Source organism: Hyperolius riggenbachi, chromosome 10 (assembly GCF_040937935.1).
Source record: "Hyperolius riggenbachi isolate aHypRig1 chromosome 10, aHypRig1.pri, whole genome shotgun sequence".
NCBI lineage: Eukaryota > Metazoa > Chordata > Amphibia > Anura > Hyperoliidae > Hyperolius > Hyperolius riggenbachi.
Window position 1 is genome coordinate 10,186,683 of NC_090655.1, and position 17,401 is coordinate 10,204,083.

The window sequence follows — 17,401 nt, forward strand, 5'->3', positions numbered from 1 at the left end:
ATTTTAATAAACATAACTAATGTAACTTAATGACAGTATGTTTGTTTAGGCTGGAGTTCCTCTTTAAAGAGAACCAGAGATGAAGCACCCTCTTGTATTTTACCTTATAAATCAGTGGGAACATGACAGTAAACACCTAATCTGCTCTTTGTTTCATTGTTCTCTGTGTAATCTGACTGTTATCACCTCTGATAAGAACCCCCCGACTGAGAAGTCAGGCTGCTCAGTCTAGCTTTGCTACAGAAAGATTATAGCTAAGTCTGTCTTCTGTGGTGTTATTTCAAGCCCAAGCCTGCCCCCTTGTGGCTTTGCTATAATGACTCAGCAATAATCATTCCCAGCAAAGCCAGATTTAATTGCTCAGTCTGGGATTCTTGTGACTGCTGATAACAGACACTTTTAGCAGTGAGGATGAAACAGAGAGCATGGTAAGTGTTTTCTCTAATGTTCTTACTGATATACATGGTAAAATACACAAGGGTGCTTCCTCTCTGGTTCCCTTTAAGCACATCTTCCTGCGGCCATACAAAGCCTTATCAAGTGGAATTAAAGTTTCCAAATCAAATTGTTCCCCAGAATGTCATTTGTCTCCTAGAGTAGCCTGTAAAGTGCAGAGGTAAATGGAACCTACACAGAAAAGTCCAGAATCAGCAATAGCGTCCCACTAGGGTCAGTTTTTGGTCCCAATCTCTTCAAGGTTTTGCTTTTTTGTTTTTTTAATTAATAATCCAGTAGATAATGATCCGGTCTGATAATTGTGGTGCTAAAAATGTGATATGCCTACTTGAGTCATACTTTCATGTTAAGCACATCTTCCTGCGGCCGTATAAGGGCTCGTTTTCACTATCGCGAATCCGCATGCGTCCAAAGCATGCGGATTCGCACATGTAATGCAAGTGGATGGGCCTGTTTCCACTGTAGCGTTGTTGAGGTGCGTTTTTTTCAGCGGTGAAAAAATGCACAAAAGAGCCGCAGAATTTGCCTGCGAGTGGAATGCATGCGAATCGCATGCAATGTATTTAATAGGGAAATCGCATGCGGTTTCCCAATGCGTTTTTTGCAGCGAATTCGCATGCAAATTCGCATAGGTACGAATGTAAATTCAGACAGGCAGTGACATGGTTAAAAATCGCATATACCCTCACCTATGCGAATTTGCGGCAAAAAACGCATGGGGAATCGCATCCGCATGCGATTTCATCAGCGGTGGAATCCAGGCGATTCCGCACCGCAATAGTGGAAATGAGTCCTCAAGCCTTCTCAAGTGGAATTAAAGTTTCCAAATCAAATTGTTTTCCGAGAAAGTTATTTGCCTATTAGTAGTTTGCAAAGTAGATTGTAAAGTGCAGGCGTAAATGGATCATACAGAGGGCCAAACTCAGCAATGGTTTTTCACTAGGGTCAGTTTTTGGTCCCGGTTTCTTCAAGGTTTTTCTTTTGTGCCTATTTATTTATTAATAATCCAGTAGATAATGATCCAGTCTGATAATCGTGGTGCAAAAAGTGTGATATGCTGCAGAAAGTAATCTGCCTATTAGAGTAGATTGTAAAGTGTAAATGGATCAATGGACCATACTCAGAATGGACCAGAATCAGCCAGAATCAGCAATGGTGTCCCGCAAGGGTCAGTTTTTGGTCCCAATCTCTTTAAGGTTTTTTTTTTTCATGAATAATCCAGTAAATAAAATAAAAATATGATGACTATTTTTGCTGATGAAACAAATTTTTGTGTAATTATAAATGCTCAGATGGATGGGAAATACTACATTGGCAATGTGGGCGGGTAAATGACAAATACATTGATAAATGTAAAGTCAGTCACCTTAGTCAGATACAACTGGAGATAACACTCTTATATAGGAACTTGGGAATACTCATTGCTGGTAAGTTGAGGTCGCTTTTAACCCACAATTATTATTGTAATAAAATCATTCTTCGGTCTCAACTGTATTAGCATGTTTTTTTTCCAACTTACCACAGGGTGGCGCTGGTTTCTCACAAGTTCACTGTTTGTTTATCTTCTCACATCGGGTCTGTAAACCACTGTAAACAATATTCTTCTTCGGCAGGCCAAGAAATAAAGGGGGACGTTGATAAAGCTGTACATTGGATATCTTAAAGGTGACAATACATTTTTTACAGGTAAATATTACTGTGTATTTTGTGTACGTCATGAAAGAGAAACTGTAGTGAAAATAATGTAATAAATAAAATTGCTTATTTTTTACAATATTCATTTATAAATTATTTAGTTAGTGTTTGTTACAAAATGACTACTATAGCTACTAAACTAATCAAAGCTATTGAAGTTCTCACCTTCCAAGAAACATTAGACAAATTGGACTTATTAAAAACTACAACAAAACATTTGTAAAGAGCATTTCCCCTGTAGGACCCAAAGTGCATAAGCTTGTCTCAGATCACGACATAGTGATGTGTACCGGGAAGAAGTTATGTGATCATAAATGCCAGACTAAACAGGTGACTTTTCAGTTTTGATTTAAACGTGTCCTGGATTGGAGCTGTCTTGATTAAGTTTGGCAAGGCACTCCACAGGGTAGGGGCAGCATGACAGAAAGGTCTAGCTTCTAGTTGGACTTTTGGGGTGGTCAAGTTATTGGATCTTTTTGACCTGAGGTTGTGAAAGGTGGGTTTTGTAGAGAATTGACAATGATGAAGAAAATACAATACAAATAAGACATAAATAATAAAGTGAATAAAAATCATTTAAAGGAGGCAAGTATTGGCTTCTAAAGTAGCTCTGTAAAACAAACAAACCTCAAAATGGAGTTAAAGAGTCACTAAGGCAGAAAAAAATGATGATATAATGATTTGTATGTGTAGTGCAGCTAGGAAATAAAACATTAGGAGCAGAGACATAAGTCTAATATTGTTTCCAGTACAGGAAGAATCAAGAAACTCCAGTTGTTATCTATGCAAAAAAGCCATTGAGCTCCATGACTTTCAAAGTCGCAGAGAGTTCTGTCTTCTGAAGCTTGTTATCTCAACTGTCAGTCATTTTAATGTTTTTTCTTCAGGAGAGGACAGGTCAATAGTTCACAAGAGTGCTCTGTCAAATCATTTAGAATGCTGAGTAGTGTGTAAACTGCACATATTAGAGAATGATGCAATGTTATAAAAAACACTATATAACTAAAATAAAAATATGAGAATATGTTCTTTGCTACTAATGTTCTAGTAATTATCCGTACTACACAACCAATTCATTATATCATAATTGTTTTTTTTCGCTTCAGTGTCTAACATATTATTACTTTTGTCAGTTAGATAGAACCTGGGCTATTTTATTTCCAATCTAAATCTTTGTCCAATACCATGATCGGTCTTCCCCAGCAGGTGTCGCTGTTGCTCTGCTTGAGATCCCCCCTCCTGGAACAATAGGCAGAATGTAATGTGTATAATTGCTGCATACAGATCATTCTTACATGGAATGGATATACGGCTTGCTGAAGACGGCTGCAGATTCTTTGCATTCTTTGTAAACAACGACACAGATGGTTTCACAGTAAAATGGTGTAAATGAGGCGTACATGCCGGTCTTGCTGCACCGCCGGGAAACCTAATACTCAGCTTATTAGTGAGAACGAGTCGCGCCGCTTCATTAACCCCTCGTGATACAATCCGCCGCGCGCCGCCAGCATGGAATCCCGCCATCTCATACCGAGCATGCTACACACAGACAATCGATCGTAACCATTTCCCCACATAGCCTATGGAGGTAGTGCATCTGCCCCAGGCTGCGGCTGGACCATCAAAGTGGACACTACACTGTCCCTCCCACTGGCTGCAAGTGATCCAGCGCAGCCTAAACTTGTGTCCCCTACAGTCTCCGATTTGTGAGGCCCCTAAGCTTAAGCCCTGGGCCACTGCCCAGTGGGCCCAATGGATGCATCAGCCCTGGATCTGGACGCATTGTGTCTGTGTACTGCTCACACATATTTACAGTACAATATGTGGGATGGCCGGACATCTACCAACACGTCTAATCGCCAATAATCCGATCAAAGACTCAATTGATCAATTGCCTCCAATCATACTGCAGCAGTATTCGCTTCCAACCACTAATGCATAATACAGAAAATCTGTATTTTAAAGTGTAAATGTGAGTAAAAAAGTGCCCAATTTAGATACTGACCTAAGTAGAGAGAAGCTTCTTCCTCCCCTCTCCCCCCCCTCACCCTTTACCTCGCTGGTCCAGCACTCAAACCCCCGAGGCCTCTTTCACAGTGGGACGTTAAAGTCGCACATTAAAACAGCATTTAACGCAGAATAACTCACTGCAATGAAAAATCAATGCCCCATTCACAGTGCACACGTTACGTTGGTGACTAACGCTGCACGTTAAGTGACAGTGCTGCATGCAGTGTGTTATACACGTTATTAGCTGCGGTGGACTGTTTGCACATGCTCAGCAATGACCTGGAAGCATACTTTTCATTGCCTGTATGCTCTACTGTATGCGACTGTAATGGGGCATTAAGTTGCGTTGCAACTTTTTTGGGGGCATTGCGGTGTAATTTGCGTTGCGACTTTAATGTCGCATCAAACCGCAACGTCCTACTGTGAAAGAGGCCTGAACTTCACTGGCTGGGCTTGTCAACGGAGAACAACTGCACTGCTCAGGTGGCTTGCGTTTGCGCAGTAGCACTAAGCCAATCGGGCTTGACTTTTTACGCTGAGTCCTGGTGCCTCCATGCTGCTACACAGACATGAGCTGTTCTGTGCCTCCGCCTTCATCATAATCATTAGTATTCTCAATCATATCAATTGTATTTGCACCTCAGTGACATCCCCACTGACTAATGTGGACTTTGGTACAGGTAGATTTGGGTAAGACATTTAACAAACACAATTCAAACATTCTTGGCACTGACGTGTAGATAAAAAAAAAAAAAAGATCCTGGCAATGGTAGGGTTAAGGTGCCAAGTAATGGTGCGATTTTAACCACTTCCGGGTTTCGGGTGGTTTTGCTGCTCTGTGCTGCGGGGGTTCTTCAGGCCGCAGCACCGATGAGATAGCAGCCAGGGCGATCAGATTTCCTACCTTTTTTCCCCACTAGGGGGATGTCCTGCTGGGGTGGTCTGATCGCCGCCTGTTTGCGCTTGCGGGGGGGGCGCTCTTCAAAGCCCCCCTCCGCAGCGCTTTCGGGCCTCCTTCCCCTTCCCTCCCTCTCCCTCCCCCTGTGAGCGGCGCAGGACAGATCCCCAGCCAATCAGAGGCCGGGGATCGCCAATCTCCTCTACGGCACTGCTGCGCAACAGCGCCGTATATATGTAAACACCGGGGAAGATCTTCCCCGCGTGTTTACATTTACCCTGCGAGCCGCGATCGGCTCGCAGGGTGTTCACGGAGACACCCTCCGTGAACTGACATGGAACGGCAACCACTTCAGGATTCAGGGGCGTACTTATGCGTACGCAGAATCCTGAAGTGGTTAAGTGAGTGGTCAAATTTTTGATATGATCATTCAGATCAAAAGAAAAGATTGTTTTCAATTTTTTAAGCAATCCACAGAGCTAAAGCATTCAGAGTATTACCTTTATTGAAATGTAGTTGAGATCACAAGTTTGATTACATCCAATCCAATTATGGGATCACCCACATCCTGTCCGGTGTGCACGAGAGGGGGGGGGGATAATCGCAGGAGTGCAGCTGGAAGGGCTCCGGAGGGTCTCTACATCTTCGCTCTACAGCCAGGAGGTTACCCGGCTTCAGCAGGAGCGGGAGCGCCTTTTTTTGGACACCAGTGTAGTGCCGGTAATACACGGCGCAGCCTTTTCACATAAGGGGGTTGATTCAGAAAAGGGTGCTAAGTGTTAGCACGCCAGTGAAAAGCCACTTTGCATGTGCTAACATGCTTTGCACGTGCTAAGTATGCAAACTACTTAGCACAGTAGTTAGCACATGTAAACTACTTAGCACCGTAGTTAGTACATGTAAACTACTTAGCACCCTAGTTTTTTTTTTTTAAAATCAGTGTTTATTCAACAAAGAAAAGGAACATATGACAGAATATGCAGTGTAGCAGTGCACCTCCTAACTTTTCCAACAGTAGCTTCAGCATCAATTATCACTGTGGAAGATGAGAGGTATTGTTAACAATAATATAATGATCGTCACATAATATATAGAGCTCAGATTGAATTTAAATTTCCGAATATTCTATCTTTTACAAGATCATAATTAGCAAGACCAGGGGTATCTAACCATGGAGCTTAGCACCCTAGTTAGCACAGTGATAAGTAGTAGTTTGCATGTCCTAACTACGGTGCTAAGTAGTTTGCATGTGCTAACTACGGTGCTATCAGTGGCGTAGCATTCGGTATAGCCACCATAGCGTTGCTATAGGGCCCCTACGCCACAGGGAGCCCGTGCGAGTCAGGGGACTTTTTTTTTTTTTTTAATTATGATGCCGTCCGGGCCCCCCCTCCCAGGTCCCCCCGCCAATTTTAGAACAGCGCCGCCTCCTCCGGCCCCCCTCCTCTGATAAGGTGGCTGGTGAGGAGGGGGACTATGTGGCGGCGCATTGATCCTCCCTGGCGGCCGGGCCGACACTTCCTGTATAGTTCCGGCCGGCCAGCCAGGGAGGGAGAAGGAGGAGGACTCTCAGAGCTGCGAGGCTGCGAGGAGGAGAGCGGACAGCGGAGCACGGTCACCGACCCGACCCCACGCACGTAAGTATGTTGTACTCAGTGCTGTCTGTCTGTGCAGAGCTGCCTGCAGTGGAGTAGTGGACGGAGCCGGAGGTGGGTGGAAATGGGGGCCAGCCCGGGGGACTTGCTGGCTGCTGCCACGTGCCACCTACATATACTCGGGACATATATACCTCCTGACTACATATACTGGGCACATATACCCCTGCCTACATATACTGGGGACATATACCCCTGACTACATATACTGGGGACATATATACCCCTGCCTACATATACTGGGCATATATACCTCTGGCTACATATACTGGGCATATATACCTCTGGCTACATATACTGGGCATATATACCTCTGGCTACATATACTGGGCATATATACCTCTGGCTACATATACTGGGCATATATACCTCTGGCTACATATACTGGGGACAAATATACTTCTGGCTACATATACTGGGGACATATATACCTCTGGCTACATGTACTGGGGACATATATACCTCTGGTTACATAAACTGGGCACATATACCCCTGCCTACATATACTGGGGACATATACCCCTGGCTACATATACTAGGGACATATACCCCTGACTACATATACTGGGGACACTGGCTGTTTGTCATTATGTGCATTTACTGGTGAAAAGCTGTCTGTAATTATGTGCATTTACTGGTGAAAATCTGTCTCTTATTATGTGCATTTACTGGTGAAAATCTGTCTCTTATTATGTGCATTTACTGGTGAAAAGCTGGCTCTTATGTGCATTTACGGGTGAAAAGCTGTCTCTTATTATGTGCATTTACTGGTGAAAAGCTGTCTCTAATTATGTGCATTTGCTGGTGAAAAGCTGTCTCTTATTATGTGCATTTACTGGTGAAAAGCTGTCTCTTATGTGCATTTACTGGTGAAAAGCTGTCTCTCATTACATACATTTACTGGGGAAATGCCAGTATATGTTATTATGTGCATTTACTTCATTTTTTTTATGTAAGTACATTAGCTAGTATAACTACATTAGTTAGCCCCACCCACATGACATCATGGCTACGCACATTTTTAAAATTTCCTCAAACATATTGCCCCCTACCCATTTTTGACTGTCCCCCCCCTTATATGTGCCAGTCTAGAACCGGCCCTGTACCCCTGCCTACATATACTGGGCACATATACCCCTGGCTACCTGTTCTGGGGACATCTCTCCCCCTGACTACCTGTTCTGGGGACATCTATACCCCTGGCCACCTATTCTGAAGACACCTATAGACCTGGTTACTTATACTGGGTGTGGGAATGTTGGGGTGGAGGGTCCTGGAGGAATGTTTGGGTGGGAGGTCCGAGGTCCGTGGGGTTGGAAGGTCGTGAGGGGGGGGGGGGGGCATAACATTTTTTTGCTATGGGGCCCAGTCATTTCTAGCTACGCCCCTGGGTGCTATGTTTACATGTGCTAACTACGGTGCTAAGTAGTTTGTATGTGCTAACTACTTAGCACCCTAGTCAGCAAGCCCAAAGCCTTTAGGCGTGCTAACTGGGTTAGCACCGTTTACTGAATCGAGCCCAAGGTGACAGAATGCTGGACTAGATCTGGCATCCCTAGCAGCCAGGCCCATACATAGTCTGATATAGGATCGAAAAGGGCTAAGAAAACAACGGGTAACGTAATTGTTCAGTACTGACTGGGCCCACCAACTTCTTTGTTTTCAACTTCTATGTTGCTTTCACTTACAGTAAGTAGTAGAAATCTGACAGAACTGACAGGTTTTGGGCTAGTCCATCTCTCCTCATGGGGGATTCTCAGCATGGCCTTTATTCTTTAAGATATTCCCTGAAAAGGATTTACTCAAAGATGCTGGCCAGCCTCCCTGCTCATTGCGCACTTTTTTGGCAGTTGGACGGAGCAACTGCCATTCACTAAGTGCTTTTGAAAATAAAGGAAATCTTGAGAATCCCCCATGAGGAGATGGGCTAGTCCAAAACATGTTGGTTCTGTCAGATTTCTACTTATTATTGCAAATCACAGCAACATAGGAGAAAAGTAATCTATAGCTCATTTTACTCTGGAAGAAACGTACTTCTTATATGTATATCTTTAAATATATTTTAAATTTTATAATTTTCACGACAGTGGTCCTTTAAAGCGTTTTTAGCCTTATCTCTGAAGACGTCATTCTAAAATCCTAATGCTCTTCATAACAAACCTTGCGTGATATTACTTCACACGTCACCATTTCCACTTCATTGTGGGAACTGCGAAAACAGCCATGAAACAAAATTTCCAAAACAGAGACAGAAAGGAAAAAAATATATATATTGTTGCAATTCCGCCTGTGGCCAGATGATGGCAGTGTCATGCCCTACTTACAGAAGCTCCATTATGAGAGTCCAAAAGTGATTTGCAAGTCATTTGTTTTGTTTTACATAAATAATAAGCAGGTGACAGGAGTAAATAGGTGATTACACTGAGCGGGATAAAAAGTAGCTACAGGTATTACCTGCCAGCAATCTATCATCAGGCAGGAGGCATCACAACCATCATAGCACCATGCTAAGAACTGAAGCCTGGCACACACTTCCAATTATGATTGGCCAGTCACTGACCAATTTTAGGCCCTCCATGTAGTTTGGGGGTCAACAGATATTAAATAATTTGAGGAGATTGTGTAGGTAACCCCTCATACTACATGCAATACAATAATACAATGCAATAACATTTGTAAGGTGCTTTTTCTCCCTTAGGACTCAAAGCGCATAGTTATGTCTCAGATCAATACAGGGCTGCAGGCTGGACATTGTTACAGAGGCAACAGTCAGGTGTTCATACAGGGGTAGAACTAGAAATCACTGGCCCCCTGAAAAACTTTGGATGCTCCCCCCTTGCTTTCTGCACAGGTAAACTGAGAAACAATGTTATCCAGTTGGCTAGTGCACACTTGGATGTGTTTTCCCCATGCAGATAAAAACAGACAGCAGGTAAGCACTGCAGGCATTTTCTCTATCAATTACATTCGCTTCTGTGATAAAACATGCATGTTTTCACACATACAGACACACAGGGTGTGCAGAAACCGCATACAGAAAACCGACAGAAGAGTGCTCCCGACATTAGCTTATTACACTCACGCTGAAATGGATCTGCAGACTTCTCCAGCATCACTACTGTACACAGCACTTGGGGTGGGCTAGAGAGGTTGGGGGCTGGGCACTGTACACAAGACCCTGCTGCACACTGAATAGGGCTGTCTACAAAACTTTGTATGAGTTGTTATCAGTGGCGGAGCAGATGCAGTCATTAGAACAATGATGCAGAGAGCAGAAAGCTTTGCCTCTCTGTGCCCAGCCTCCTCCAGTCTCACAGCAGTACACAGCACTTAGAGAGAGGTAGAAAGGCTGGGGGTAATGAGGCTGGGGGCTTGGCGAGAGAGCAGAAAGCAGAAAGTGTTTACTCTCAAGACCCTTAGTTGTCAGTCTCTCAGGACAGGGATAAGGAACATCTCTCCCCCACTGCCCCCTGCGGTTGAATCCCTGCAGGGTCTGTTATTATGCCCCTGTGTTCATAAATGCTCTTAACAGGTGGCTTTTCAGTTTGGACTTAAATGCTTCCAGGGATGGAGGTGTCCTGATTGGGTATGGCTGGGAGTTCCAAAGTGTAGGGGCAGCATGACAGAAGGCCCTGTCTCCAAAGGTTTTGAGGTGGGCTGTGGGGGTGACCAAGTTATTAGATCAGCGCTGTACACCCGGCCCGCCGATAGGCAGCCGGATTCCTCTCTTTCCACCTTCCCTTCCTGCAGAGTCGTTAGCGGGCGATTAGCGGGGATTAACTCACATACATAACGCTTCCTGCTTCGCATCTCCATAGTAACAGGCCGTCACATGACACACGTCACATGTATTAGCGTATTACGTGCTGGCTGCCAGTGTGTGGAATATCTTAAAAAGTCATTTTTAGGAAAAGGAGGATAGATACAATTGTTTATTTAATTTGTTTATTTGTACCTTGGGTGTCCTTTAAACAGAATTCTCCATTATATCAGTAGCCAGTGGAGTGAGCAAAAGGTCAGTGATAAAATTGGTCAATGATTGTCCAATCATTTTGAAGATTTGTACCAGGCTTTAGAGATACTACAGCCAGTGTAGAAAATAATTGTCCCTTTCAAAATGTTCTTACGTTGAATCGTTGATGCTTTTTAGCCTAAAATACACATGCCAATACATAGAAACAGGTAATTAGGGTGTCAGCGCTCAAAGCAGGTGATCTGAGCATGCATCTTGGCAGGCATACCTATACTAAAAGCACCTTTACCAAGCTACCTATACTGAAGACACCTATACATAGCTACCTATGCTGAAGACACATATACCCTGCTACCTATACTGAAGTCAGTTATACCTAGCTACCTATACTGGCAGCACCTTTACCTAGCTACCTATACTGAAGACACCTTTACCTAGCTACCTATACTGAAGACACCTTTACCTAGCTACCTATACTGGAGACACCTTTACCTAGCTACCTATACTGGCAGCACCTTTACCTAGCTACCTATACTGAAGACACCTTTACCTAGCTATCTATACTGAATGCACCTATACCTAGCTACCTATACTGAAGGCACCTATACCTAGCTACCTATACTGGCAGCACCTTTACCTAGCTACCTATACTGAAGACACCTTTACCTAGCTACCTATACTGGAGACACCTTTACCTAGCTACCTATACTGAAGACACCTTTACCTAGCTACCTATACTGAATGCACCTATACCTGGCTACCTATACTGGAGACACCTTTACCTAGTTACCTATACTGGAGACACCTTTACCTAGTTACCTATACTGAAGACACCTTTACCTCGCTACCTATACTGAAGACACCTTTACCTAGCTACCTATACTGAAGTCACCTATACCTGGCTACCTATACTGGAGACACCTATACCTAGCTACCTATACTGAAGGCACCTACACCCAGCTACATATACTGGCGGCACCTTTACCTAGCTGCCTATACTGAAGACACCTTTACCTCGCTACCTATACTGAAGACACCTTTACCTAGCTACCTATACTGAAGACACCTTTACCTAGCTACCTATACTGGCAGCACCTTTACCTAGCTACCTATACTGAAGACACCTTTACCTAGCTACCTATACTGGAGACACCTTTACCTAGCTACCTATACTGAAGACACCTTTACCTAGCTACCTATACTGAATGCACCTATACCTGGCTACCTATACTGGAGACACCTTTACCTAGTTACCTATACTGAAGACACCTTTACCTCGCTACCTATACTGAAGACACCTTTACCTAGCTACCTATACTGAAGTCACCTATACCTCGCTACCTATACTGAAGACACCTTTACCTAGCTACCTATACTGAAGACACCTTTACCTAGCTACCTATACTGAAGACACCTTTACCTAGCTATCTATACTGGATACACCTATACCTAGCTATACTGAAGGCACCTGTACTGAAGTCAACTATACCTAGCTACCTATACTGGAGACACCTATACCTAGCTATCTATACTGGAGACACCTATACCTAGCTATCTATACTGAAGGCACCTATACCTAGCTATCTATACTGAAGGCACCTATACCTAGCTACCTATACTGAAGGCACCTATACCTAGCTACCTATACTGAAGACACCTTTACCTAGCTACCTATACTGGAGACACCTATACCTAGCTACCTATACTGAAGGCACCTATACCTAGCTACCTATACTGGCGGCACCTTTACCTAGCTACCTATACTGAAGATGACTTTACCTAGCTACCTATGCTGAAGACACCTTTACCTAGCTACCTTTTATGAAGACACCTTTACCTAGCTATCTATACTGGAGACACCTATACCTAGCTACCTATACTGAAGGCACCTATACCTAGCTACCTATACTGGCGGCACCTTTACCTAGCTACCTATACTGAAGACGACTTTACCTAGCTACCTATGCTGAAGACACCTTTACCTAGCTACCTATTACGAAGACACCTTTACCTAGCTATCTATACTGGAGACACCTATACCTAGCTATACTGAAGGCACCTATACCTAGCTACCTATACTGAAGTCAACTATACCTAGCTACCTATACTGGAGACACCTATACCTAGCTATCTATACTGAAAGCACCTATACCTAGCTACCTATACTGAAGGCACCTATACCTAGCTACCTATACTGAAGGCACCTATACCTAGCTACCTATACTGGTACCACCTTTACCTAGCTATCTATACTGGAGACACCTATACCTAGCTATACTGAAGGCACCTGTACTGAAGTCAACTATACCTAGCTACCTATACTGGAGACACCTATACCTAGCTATCTATACTGAAGGCACCTATACCTAGCTATCTATACTGAAGGCACCTATACCTAGCTACCTATACTGGCGGCACCTTTACCTAGCTACCTATACTGAAGACGACTTTACCTAGCTACCTATGCTGAAGACACCTTTACCTAGCTACCTTTTATGAAGACACCTTTACCTAGCTATCTATACTGGAGACACCTATACCTAGCTACCTATACTGAAGGCACCTATACCTAGCTACCTATACTGGCGGCACCTTTACCTAGCTACCTATACTGAAGACGACTTTACCTAGCTACCTATGCTGAAGACACCTTTACCTAGCTACCTATTATGAAGACACCTTTACCTAGCTATCTATACTGGAGACACCTATACCTAGCTATACTGAAGGCACCTATACCTAGCTACCTATACTGAAGTCAACTATACCTAGCTACCTATACTGGAGACACCTATACCTAGCTATCTATACTGAAAGCACCTATACCTAGCTACCTATACTGAAGGCACCTATACCTAGCTACCTATACTGAAGGCACCTATACCTAGCTACCTATACTGGTACCACCTTTACCTAGCTATCTATACTGGAGACACCTATACCTAGCTATACTGAAGGCACCTGTACTGAAGTCAACTATACCTAGCTACCTATACTGGAGACACCTATACCTAGCTATCTATACTGAAGGCACCTATACCTAGCTATCTATACTGAAGGCACCTATACCTAGCTACCTATACTGAAGGCACCTATACCTAGCTACCTATACTGGCGGCACCTTTACCTAGCTACCTATACTGAAGACGACTTTACCTAGCTACCTATGCTGAAGACACCTTTACCTAGCTACCTATTATGAAGACACCTTTACCTAGCTATCTATACTGGAGACACCTATACCTAGCTATACTGAAGGCACCTGTACCTAGCTACCTATACTGAAGTCAACTATACCTAGCTACCTATACTGGAGACACCTATACCTAGCTATCTATACTGAAAGCACCTATACCTAGCTACCTATACTGAAGGCACCTATACCTAGCTACCTATACTGAAGGCACCTATACCTAGCTACCTATACTGGTACCACCTTTACCTAGCTATCTATACTGGAGACACCTATACCTAGCTATACTGAAGGCACCTGTACTGAAGTCAACTATACCTAGCTACCTATACTGGAGACACCTATACCTAGCTATCTATACTGAAAGCACCTATACCTAGCTACCTATACTGAAGGCACCTATACCTAGCTACCTATACTGAAGGCACCTGTACCTAGCTACCTATACTGAAGGCACCTTTCCCTGGCCACCTATACTGAAGTCACCTATACCTAGCTACCTATACTGAAGGCACCTGTACCTAGCTACCTATACTGAAGGCACCTTTCCCTGGCCACCTATACTGAAGTCACCTATACCTAGCTACCTATACTGAGGGCACCTGTACCTAGCTACCTATACTGGGGGCACCTATTCCTAGATACCTATACTGGGGGCACCTATACCTAGCTACCTATACTGAGGGCACCTGTACCTAGCTACCTATACTGGGAGCACCTATACCTAGATACCTATACTGGGGGCACCTGTACCTAGCTACCTATACTGGGGGCACCTATACCTAGCTACCTATACTGGGGGCACCTATACCTAGCTACCTATACTGAGGGCACCTGTACCTAGCTACCTATACTGAAGGCACCTATACCTAGCTACCTATACTGGGGGCACCTATACCTAGCTACCTATACTGTGGGCACCTATACCTAGCTACCTATACTGAGGGCACCTGTACCTAGCTACCTATACTTAAGGCACCTATACCTAGCTACCTATACTGGGGGCACCTATACCTAGCTACCTATACTGTGGGCACCTATACCTAGCTACCTATACTGAGGGCACCTGGACCTAGCTACCTATACTGAAGGCACCTATACCTAGCTACCTATACTGTAGGCACCTATACCTAGCTACCTATACTGTGGGCACCTATACCTAGCTACCTATACTGAGGGCACCTGTACCTAGCTACCTATACTGAAGGCACCTATACCTAGCTACCTATACTGTAGGCACCTATACCTAGCTACCTATACTGTGGGCACCTATACCTAGCTACCTATACTGTGGGCACCTATACCTAGCTACCTATACTGTGGGCACCTATACCTAGCTACCTATACTGTGGGCACCTATGCCTGGCTACCTATACTGTGGGCACCTATACCTAGCTACCTATACTGTGGACAACTGTACCACGGATCACAAAATTCTTATGTACAGGATCTGTGAGGGGTAAGTGTTAGGGCTAGTTCACAGTGCTCAGTTGCATTGCAGAATAATTCTGCATATCATCTCACCGCTCATACAATTCTATGGGCCTGTTCACAGTACTGCGCTGTAACGGATCACGTTATTCGAACTCGCTGCATGCAGGCTTTGTATGAAAGTCTATGTCCAGTCTCCACTGCAGTTCACACTCATTAGAATGCCTGCATTATGCAACTGACCACTGTGAACCCAGCCTAAGGCAAAGTTATAGGAGTGTTAGGCAAGGTTCACAGTGGTCAGTTGCATAATGCATGCGTTATAATGTGTGTGAACTGGAATGGAGACTGTAACACAAAGCCTGCCTACAGCCAGTAAGGATAATGTGATCAGTTATAACGCAGTACTGTGAACAGGCCCAGAGAACTGTATGGGCAGTGAGTTGACATGCAGAATTGTTCTGCAACACAACTGACCACTGTGAACAGGGCCTCAGGCTACGCTCACAATGCCAACGCGCGTTACGTTGCTACACAACACAGCTAAAACGCAATGCAAAGTAGCAAGTAATGTGGTTGCGGTGGCATGTGATGTAATGGAAGCATAACAATCGAAATTGCATCATAGCTGTGCGACGTTTGTGTCGCACATTTGAGAGTATAAAGCCGCGCCTTTTTAAAAACAGATGTGCGCATGTGCAATGGCTATAACAGTGCGACACAGCACAAAAATTCAAACACGCCAGCGCTACCATAGACTGAAATTAAATGCGGCAATGCATAATTTGCATAAACGCAAAGCAGGATCGCGTTATTTTTACGTACCCTGTTAATGCGCATCGCACCGCATGACTTTTCATTGGTGTTCGATATTCTCCGATAAAAAGCCTCCGTCATGACGCAACGTAACTGAGCACTGTGAACGTAGCCTCAGTGTGAAGAGTAAAGTGCCTAGCGAAATAAATACATTCTCGGGTCATTGTCAGGCTTGGATTTACATTACGGGAGCCTATAGGCACAGATGTCCTGGCAGCCTAGACTCCGCCCTCCACAAACCTACAAACCCCCACCGAACCGCATGGCAAGTGTGCTGGCTGTCCCAGCTGTTACCTCTCCCTTACTTCCCTATCCCGTCATAGGTAGCCATAGGTGTCCCTTAGTATAAGGTAGCCAGAAGTACCCTCAGAACTACGTAGCTAGAGGTGCCCCTGGCTGAAGGGAGTATAGGTAGTCAGATGTTCCCCCCACCCCAGTGTAGCAGATAGTCAGATGTCCCCCAAGATAGCCCCCCCTAGCACAGTGACTGAGAGCCTGACCTGGCGGGAGGAAACCAAAGACCCTCCCACTGAGCTGAGCTGGTGGGAGGAGTTTTGTAAACAGGCACTCAGGCCATGTGACCAGCACTTCTGGGTCTGTGAGAGAGTTCATTTCTGCCAGTATGAGGTGTTTAGCTTCTGTCGGTGATTGTGCAGCAGAGAGAAACTATCTGTACTCTTCAAGCCGAAACTTGGATTGCCAACAAAGTTGCAGAGACAGAACACCGAGAACCAGAGAGTAAATACTTCTCATCCCGAGCTTTGATCCCAGAGATTTTTATTATTTATATTTTCAGATTAGTTCTGTAATTCTAAGGGAGCGTACACACGCACTATAAGGCTAATTCTCCATGATGTTCTATTGTGGGCGGTTTTCAGGCAGCTCATGAATGCATGTGAAAAACACATTAGAACTGACAGCCCATGCATTTTGGCATTTAAAGATCCTGCATGCGAGGGGAGGAGGGGCCTGTACACACGCTGGGGTGGGAGGGGCCTGTACACACGCTGCATTCTGAGACGAGTTCGATCTAGCGTGTGTATGGAGTTTTAGAGCTACTGTTGAATTTGGTGGGCGGTTTTGGTGCATTTTTTTTTAATGCAGACTAGCAGGGGTGGAAGCAGGTAAAGTTAGCCGTGGGGGAGAGGGGTTGGTAACGTTAGCCGTGGGGGTGTGGTTAAGGTTAGCCATGCAGGGGGGGGGGGGAGGGGTTGGTAAGGTTAGCCGTGGGGCTTTTTGCGGCGTCCAAATTCCCAGGCACCCCTTTTTAGATG

At 44.5% G+C, this 17,401-nt stretch overlaps 1 long non-coding RNA gene across 2 annotated transcripts in view; it reads left to right on the forward strand.

Annotated features, from left to right (window-relative positions):
• Nucleotides 1-17,401, forward strand: part of LOC137535715 (uncharacterized) — a 93,104-nt gene that overhangs the window by 18,651 nt on the left and 57,052 nt on the right. For both annotated transcript variants that reach the window (XR_011024458.1, XR_011024457.1), the window contains exon 2: nucleotides 2,070-2,142. This is a non-coding gene — a long non-coding RNA (uncharacterized lncRNA). The remainder of the gene's footprint in view (nucleotides 1-2,069; nucleotides 2,143-17,401) is intronic.